General features: G+C 44.8%; 1 protein-coding gene across 6 annotated transcripts in view; it reads left to right on the top strand.

The window, feature by feature from the left end:
• The window catches only part of C25H16orf96 (chromosome 25 C16orf96 homolog), a 59339-nt gene that overhangs the window by 1141 nt on the left and 51828 nt on the right, over window positions 1–6370 (top strand). The gene's annotated exons all lie outside the window — the stretch shown is intronic.

The following is a 6370-nucleotide window of genomic DNA, read 5'->3' as shown; positions in this document are numbered from 1 at the left end:
CGTTAGGTCAGCTGTGCAGACATGAGTTATAGTGTTGTTGGACTTGAGTTCAATGTTATTGAGTGAAATATATATTAAAGTATTTTTAAACAGAAATACTCAAAACATGGTTATGTGTTAATTAGTTGATGCAAATATTATGACAAATAGCTGACAGGTATCTTACCCTGCATTTCCCTGGGAGCAGTGGTTCAGTACAATAAGTCCCCTACATACAAACAAGTTCCATTCTGAGAATGAGTTTGTAAGTCCAATTTTTTCCTTAAGTCCAACGAAGTTAGCCTAGGTACCCAACTGACACGATTGGCTATATAATACTGTACTCTAATAGGTTTATAATACTTTCATACAAATAATAGATGAAAAACACAAAACACATTTTTAATCTTACAGGATAAGTAGTTTGAAAAGCACTGTGAAAGTGAAGTCGCTCAGTCGTGTCCGACTCTTTGTGACCTCATGGGCTGTAGCCCACCAGGCTCCTCCATCCATGGGATTCTCCAGGCAAGAATACTGGAGTGGGTTGCCATTTCCTTCTCCAGGGGATCTGCCTGACCCAGGGATCGCACCCAGGTCTCCCGCATTGCGGGCAGACGCTTTAACCTCTGAGCCACCAGGGAAGCACTGTAGTATACTATTTAACAGCTGGCATACAGGGGCCGGCATCGAGTGAACAGGCAAGAAGAGTTACTGACTGGAGAAGGGAAGCGGGTGGGAGATAGCAGAGCTGATGGGTCATCAGCAATAGGAGATGGAGGACAAGCTGCAGTTTCACTCCTGACATAGATGGCACAGGTTCTGGTTCCTTGCCGGATTCAATTCTATCTACCCTCCTGAGAAAACAATCCAGTGATGTCTGGGTAGAAACTCTTTTTTTGTCATCACAGATGACAGGTAGCACTGGATCGCATTCTGAATGACTGCTGCAACCTTTGTGTACCTTTCTGCGTTCAGCTCCTGTGCCTCAAACCCGAACAGTGCTTCCTCAAATAAGAAAATCCCCATACCATTTCCTGCATCATGACCCTCTCCTGTTCTTCAGTTACTTCTTCCTCCTGTCGCTCCACTCAATTATTTTCACTTTTGTTTCCATCGTTATCACTTGGTGCTTCTTAGCAGTAACAGCTACATCACTGCTGCTTTTGCACTTGCTTTTGGACATCCTGGGCTTGAGATAAAGCTGCTGTACTACTGTGCTCTATACTGTACAGTAAAGCACAGCCACGTGTAGAGCATGCAGGCACGTGACTGAACATGCAAACACGTTGACATCTTTGAAAGTTCAAAACTTGAATTTTCATATGTAGGGGACTTACTGTATTCACTTTCAGTATTTACAGTGACTTTTTTAAGAATAATTTTTATTTTCTTTTTTTCTTAATCAGGTAATTAGGGATTTAGATATAGTTTATTGTTAATATGTAAGTCTTTGGTCATTTTTAATTTACCCAGATGATGTTCCTGCTTTCTTTTTTTTCCCACTCCGAATGGCTTGCAGAATCTTAGTTCCCTGACCAGGGATTGAACCGGGACCCTGGCAGAGAAAGCACTGATCCTAACCACTGAACCACCAGGGAATTCCCACCACTTTTTAAAAAAATTGACGTATAGTTGATTTACAAGGTTGTTTTCATTTCTGATGTATAGTGAAGTGATTCAGTTATACAATATATTCTTTTTCATATTCTTTTCCATTATGGTTTACTACAAGATATTGAATGTAGTTCCCTGTGCTATACCATGCTGCTAAGTCGCTTCAGTCGTGTCCGACTCTGTGCAACCCCATAGGCAGCAGCCTACCAGGCTCCCCTGTCCCTGGGATTCTCCAGACAAGAAAACGAGTGGGTTGCCATTTCCTTCTCCAATGCATGAAAGTGAAAAGTGAAAATGAAGTCGCTCAGTCATGTCTGACCCTTAGCGACCCCATGGACTGCAGCCTACCAGGCTCCTCCGTCCATGGGATTTTCCAGGCAAGAGTACTGGAGTGGGGTGCCATTGCCTTCTCTGGTGCTATACCATAGGACCTTGTTATTTATATGTTTTATATGTAGTACTTGTGCGTCGTCGCGGGCGGCTGCGATGGCGCACAAGCGCAGCCGAGAGGAGCTAACCCACGTCCGAGGTCAGGGGCAGAAGCCGGGAGGACCCCATGCCCGAGGGGTAGCGGCCCAGAGGAGCTGCCCCACGTCCAAGGTCAGGGGCAGCGGCTGAGAGTGCCAGGCTGCGACAGCGCAGGAGCAGCCAAGAGGAGCTTCCCAGAGTCCAAGGTCAGGGGCTGCGGCTGGGAGGAGCTACCTCCGCCCGAGGCCAGGGGTGGCGGCTGGGAGGAGCTACCCCTTGCCCGAGGTCAGGGGCGGTGGCCGAGAGGAGTAACCCCAGTCCAAGGAGCGGTGGCTGCACAGGCGCGGGAGGGCCTAGAGGAGCTACTCACGTTCAAGGTCAGGAGGGGAGGCGGTGAGAAGATACCCCTCGTCCAGGGTAAGAGTCCGCGGCTGCACTTTACTGGAGTGGCCATGAAGAGATACCCCACGTCCAAGGTAAGAGAAACCCAAGTAAGACAGTAGGTGTTGCAAGAGGGCATCAGAGGGCAGACACACTGAAACCATAATCACAGAAAACTAGTCAATCTAATCACATGGACCACAGCCTTGTCTAACTCAGTGAAACTAAGCCATGCCCTGTGGGGCCACCCAAGATGGGCAGGTCATGGTGGAGAGGTCTGACTGAATGTGGTCCACTGGAGAAGGGAATGGCAAACCACTTCAGTGTTCTTGCCTTGAGAACCCCATGAACAGTATGAAAAGGCAAAATGATAGGATAATGAAAGAGGAACTCCCCAGGTCAGTAGGTGCCCAATATGCTACTGGAGATCAGTGGAGAAATAACTCCAGAAAGAAGGGATGGAGCCAAAGCAAAAACAATACCCAGCTGTGTGATTGGTGATAGAGGCAAGGTCCAATGCTGTAAAGAGCAATATTGCATAGGAACCTGGAATGTCAGGTCCATGAATCAAGGCAAATTGGAAGTGGTCAAACAGGAGATGGCAAGAGTGAACGTTGACATTCTAGAAATCAGCGAACTAAAATGGACTGGAATGGGTGAATTTAACTCAGATGACCATTATATCTACTACTGTGGGCAGGAATCCCTTAGAAGAAATGGAGTAGCCATCATGGTCACAGAAGAGTCCAAAATGCAGTACTTGGATGCAATCTCAAAAACGACAGAATGATCTCTGTTCGTTTCCAAGGCAAACCATTCAGTATCACAGTAATCCAAGCCTGTGCCCCAACCAGTAACGCTGAAGAAGCTGAAGTTGAACGGTTCTATGAAGACCTACAAGACCTTTTAGAACTAACACCCCAAAAAGATGTTCTTTTCATTATAGGGGACTGGACTGCAAAAAAATTTGGCCTTGGAATACGGAATGAAGCAGGGCAAAGGCTAATAGAGTTTTGCCAAGAGAACACACTGGTCATAGCAAACACCGTCTTCCAACAACACAAGAGAAGACTCTACACATGGACATCACTAGATGGTCAACACCGAAATCAGATTGAATATATTCCTTGCAGCCAAAGATGGAGAAGCTCTATACAGTTAGCAGAAACAAGACCGGGAGCTGACTGTGGCTCAGATCATGAGCTCCTTATTGCCAAATTCGGACTTAAATTGAAGAAAGTAGGGAAAACCACTAGACCATTCAGGTATGACCTAAATCAAATCCCTTATGATTATACAGTGGAAGTGAGAAATAGATTTAAGGGACAAGATCTGATAGAGTACCTGATGAACTATGGAATGAGGTTCGTGACATTGTACAGGAGACAGGGATCAAGATCATCCCCAAGGAAAAGAAATGCAAAAAAGCAAAATGGCTGTCTGGGGAGGCCTCACAAATAGCTGTGAAAAGAAGAGAAGCGAAAGCAGAGGAAAAAAGGAAAGATATAAGCATCTGAATGCAGAGTTCCAAAGAATAGCAAGAAGAGATAAGAAAGCCTTCCTCAGCGATCAATGCAAAGAAATAGAGGAAAACAACAGAATGGGAAAGACTAGAGATCTCTTCAAGAAAATTAGAGATACCAAGGGAACATTTCATTCAAAGATGGGCTCAATAAAGGACAGAAATGGTATGGACCTAACAGAAGCAGAAGATATTAAGAAGAGCTGGCAAGAATACACAGAACTGTACAAAAAAGATCTTCATGACCAAGATAATCACGATGGTGTGATCACTCACCTAGAGCCAGACATTCTGGAATGTGAAGTCAAGTGGGCCTTAGAAAGCGTCACTACGAACAAAGCAAGTGGAGGTGATGGAATTCCAGTTGAGCTATTTCAAAGCCTGAAAGATGATGCTGTCAAAGTGCTGCACTAAATATGCCAGCAAATGTGCAAACTCAGCAGTGGCCACAGGACTGGAAAAGGTCAGTTTTCATTCCAATCCCAAAGAAAGGCAATGCCAAAGAATGCTCAAACTACCGCACAATTGCACTCATCTCACACTCTAGTAAAGTAATGCTCAAAATTCTCCAAGCCAAGCTTCAGCAATATGTGAACCGTGAACTTCCAGATGTTCAAGCTGGTTTTAGAAAAGGCAGAGGAACCAGAGATCAAATTGCCAACATCCGCTGGATCATGGAAAAAGCAATAGAGTTCCAGAAAAACATGTATTTCTGCTTTATTGACTATGCCAAAGCCTTTGACTGTGTGGATCACAATAAAGTGTGGAAAATTCTGAAAGAGATTGGAATACCAGACCACCTGACTGGCCTCCTGAGAAACCTATATGCAGGTCAGGAAGCAACAGTTAGAACTGGACATGGAACAACAGACTGGTTTCAAGTAGGAAAAGGAGTATGTCAAGGCTTATATTGTCACCCTGCTTATTTACCTTATATGCATCATGAGAAACGCTGGGCTGGAAGAAGCACAACCTGGAATCAAGATTGCCAGGAGAAATATCAGTAACCTCAGATATGCAGATGACACCACCCTTATGGCAGAAAGTGAAGAGGAACTAAAAAGCCTCTTGATGAAAGTGAAAGAGGAGAGTGAAAAAGTTGGCCTAAAGCTCAACATTCAGAAAACAAAGATCATGGCATTGGTCCCATCACTTCATAGCAAATAGATGGGGAAACAGTGTCAGACTTTATTTTTTGGGGCTCCAAAATCACTGCAGATGGTGACTGCAGCCATGAAATTCAGATCAGATCAGATCAGATCAGTCGCTCAGTCGTGTCTGACTCTTTGAGACCCCGTGAAATGCAGCACGCCAGGCCTCCCTGTCCGTCACCAACTCCCGGAGTTCACTCAGACTCAGGTCCATCGAGTCAGTGATGCAATCCAGCCATCTCATCCTCTGTCGTCCCCTTCTCCTCCTGCCCCCAATCCCTCCCAGCATCAGAGTCTTTTCCAATGAGTCAACTCTTGCATGAGGTGGCCAAAGTACTGGAGTTTCAGCTTCAGCATCATTCTTTCCAAAGAAATCCCAGGGCTGATCTCCTTCAGAATGGACTGGTATGATCTCCTTGCAGTCCAAGAGACTCTCAAGAGTCCTCTCGAACACCACAGTTCAAAAGCGTCAACTCTTCAGCACTCAGCCTTCTTCACAGTCCAACTCTCACATCCATACATGACCACAGTAAAAACCATAGCCTTGACTAGACGAACTTTTGTTGGCAAAGTAATGTCTCTGCTTTTGAATATGCTATCTAGGTTGGTCATAACTTTCCTTCCAAGGAGTAAGCGTCTTTTAATTTCATGGCTGCAGTCACCATCTGTAGTGATTTTGGAGCCCAGAAAAATAAAGTCTGACACTGTTTCCACTGTTTCCCCATCTATTTCCCATGAAGTGATGGGACCGGATGCCATGATCTTCGTTTTCTGAATGTTGAGCTTTAAGCCAACTTTTTCACTCTCCACTTTCACTTTCACCAAGAGGCTTTTTAGTTCCTCTTCACTTTCTGCCATAAGAGTGGTGTCATCTGCATATCTGAGGTTATTGATATTTCTCCCGGCAATCTTGATTCCAGCTTGTGTTTCTTCCAGTCCAGCGTTTCTCATGATGTATTCTGCATATAAGTTAAATAAACAGGGTGACAATATACAGCCTTGATGAACTCCTTTTCCTATTTGGAACCAGTCTGTTGTTCCATGTCCAGTTCTAACTGTTGCTTCCTGACCTGCACACAGATTTCTCAAGAGGCAGATCAGGTGTTCTGGTATTCCCATCTCTTTCAGATTTTTCCACAGCCACGAAATTAAAAGACGCTTCCTCCTTGGAAGGAAAGTTATGACCAACCTAGATAGCATATTCAAAAGCAGAGACATTATTTTGCCAACAAAGGTCTGTCCAGTCAAGGCTGTG

Source organism: Bos indicus x Bos taurus, chromosome 25, assembly GCF_003369695.1.
Source record: "Bos indicus x Bos taurus breed Angus x Brahman F1 hybrid chromosome 25, Bos_hybrid_MaternalHap_v2.0, whole genome shotgun sequence".
In the NCBI taxonomy this organism is placed as follows: Eukaryota; Metazoa; Chordata; class Mammalia; order Artiodactyla; family Bovidae; genus Bos; species Bos indicus x Bos taurus.
Note: the sequence above shows the minus strand (reverse complement) of the source record. Positions and strands in the feature narration are given on the sequence as shown.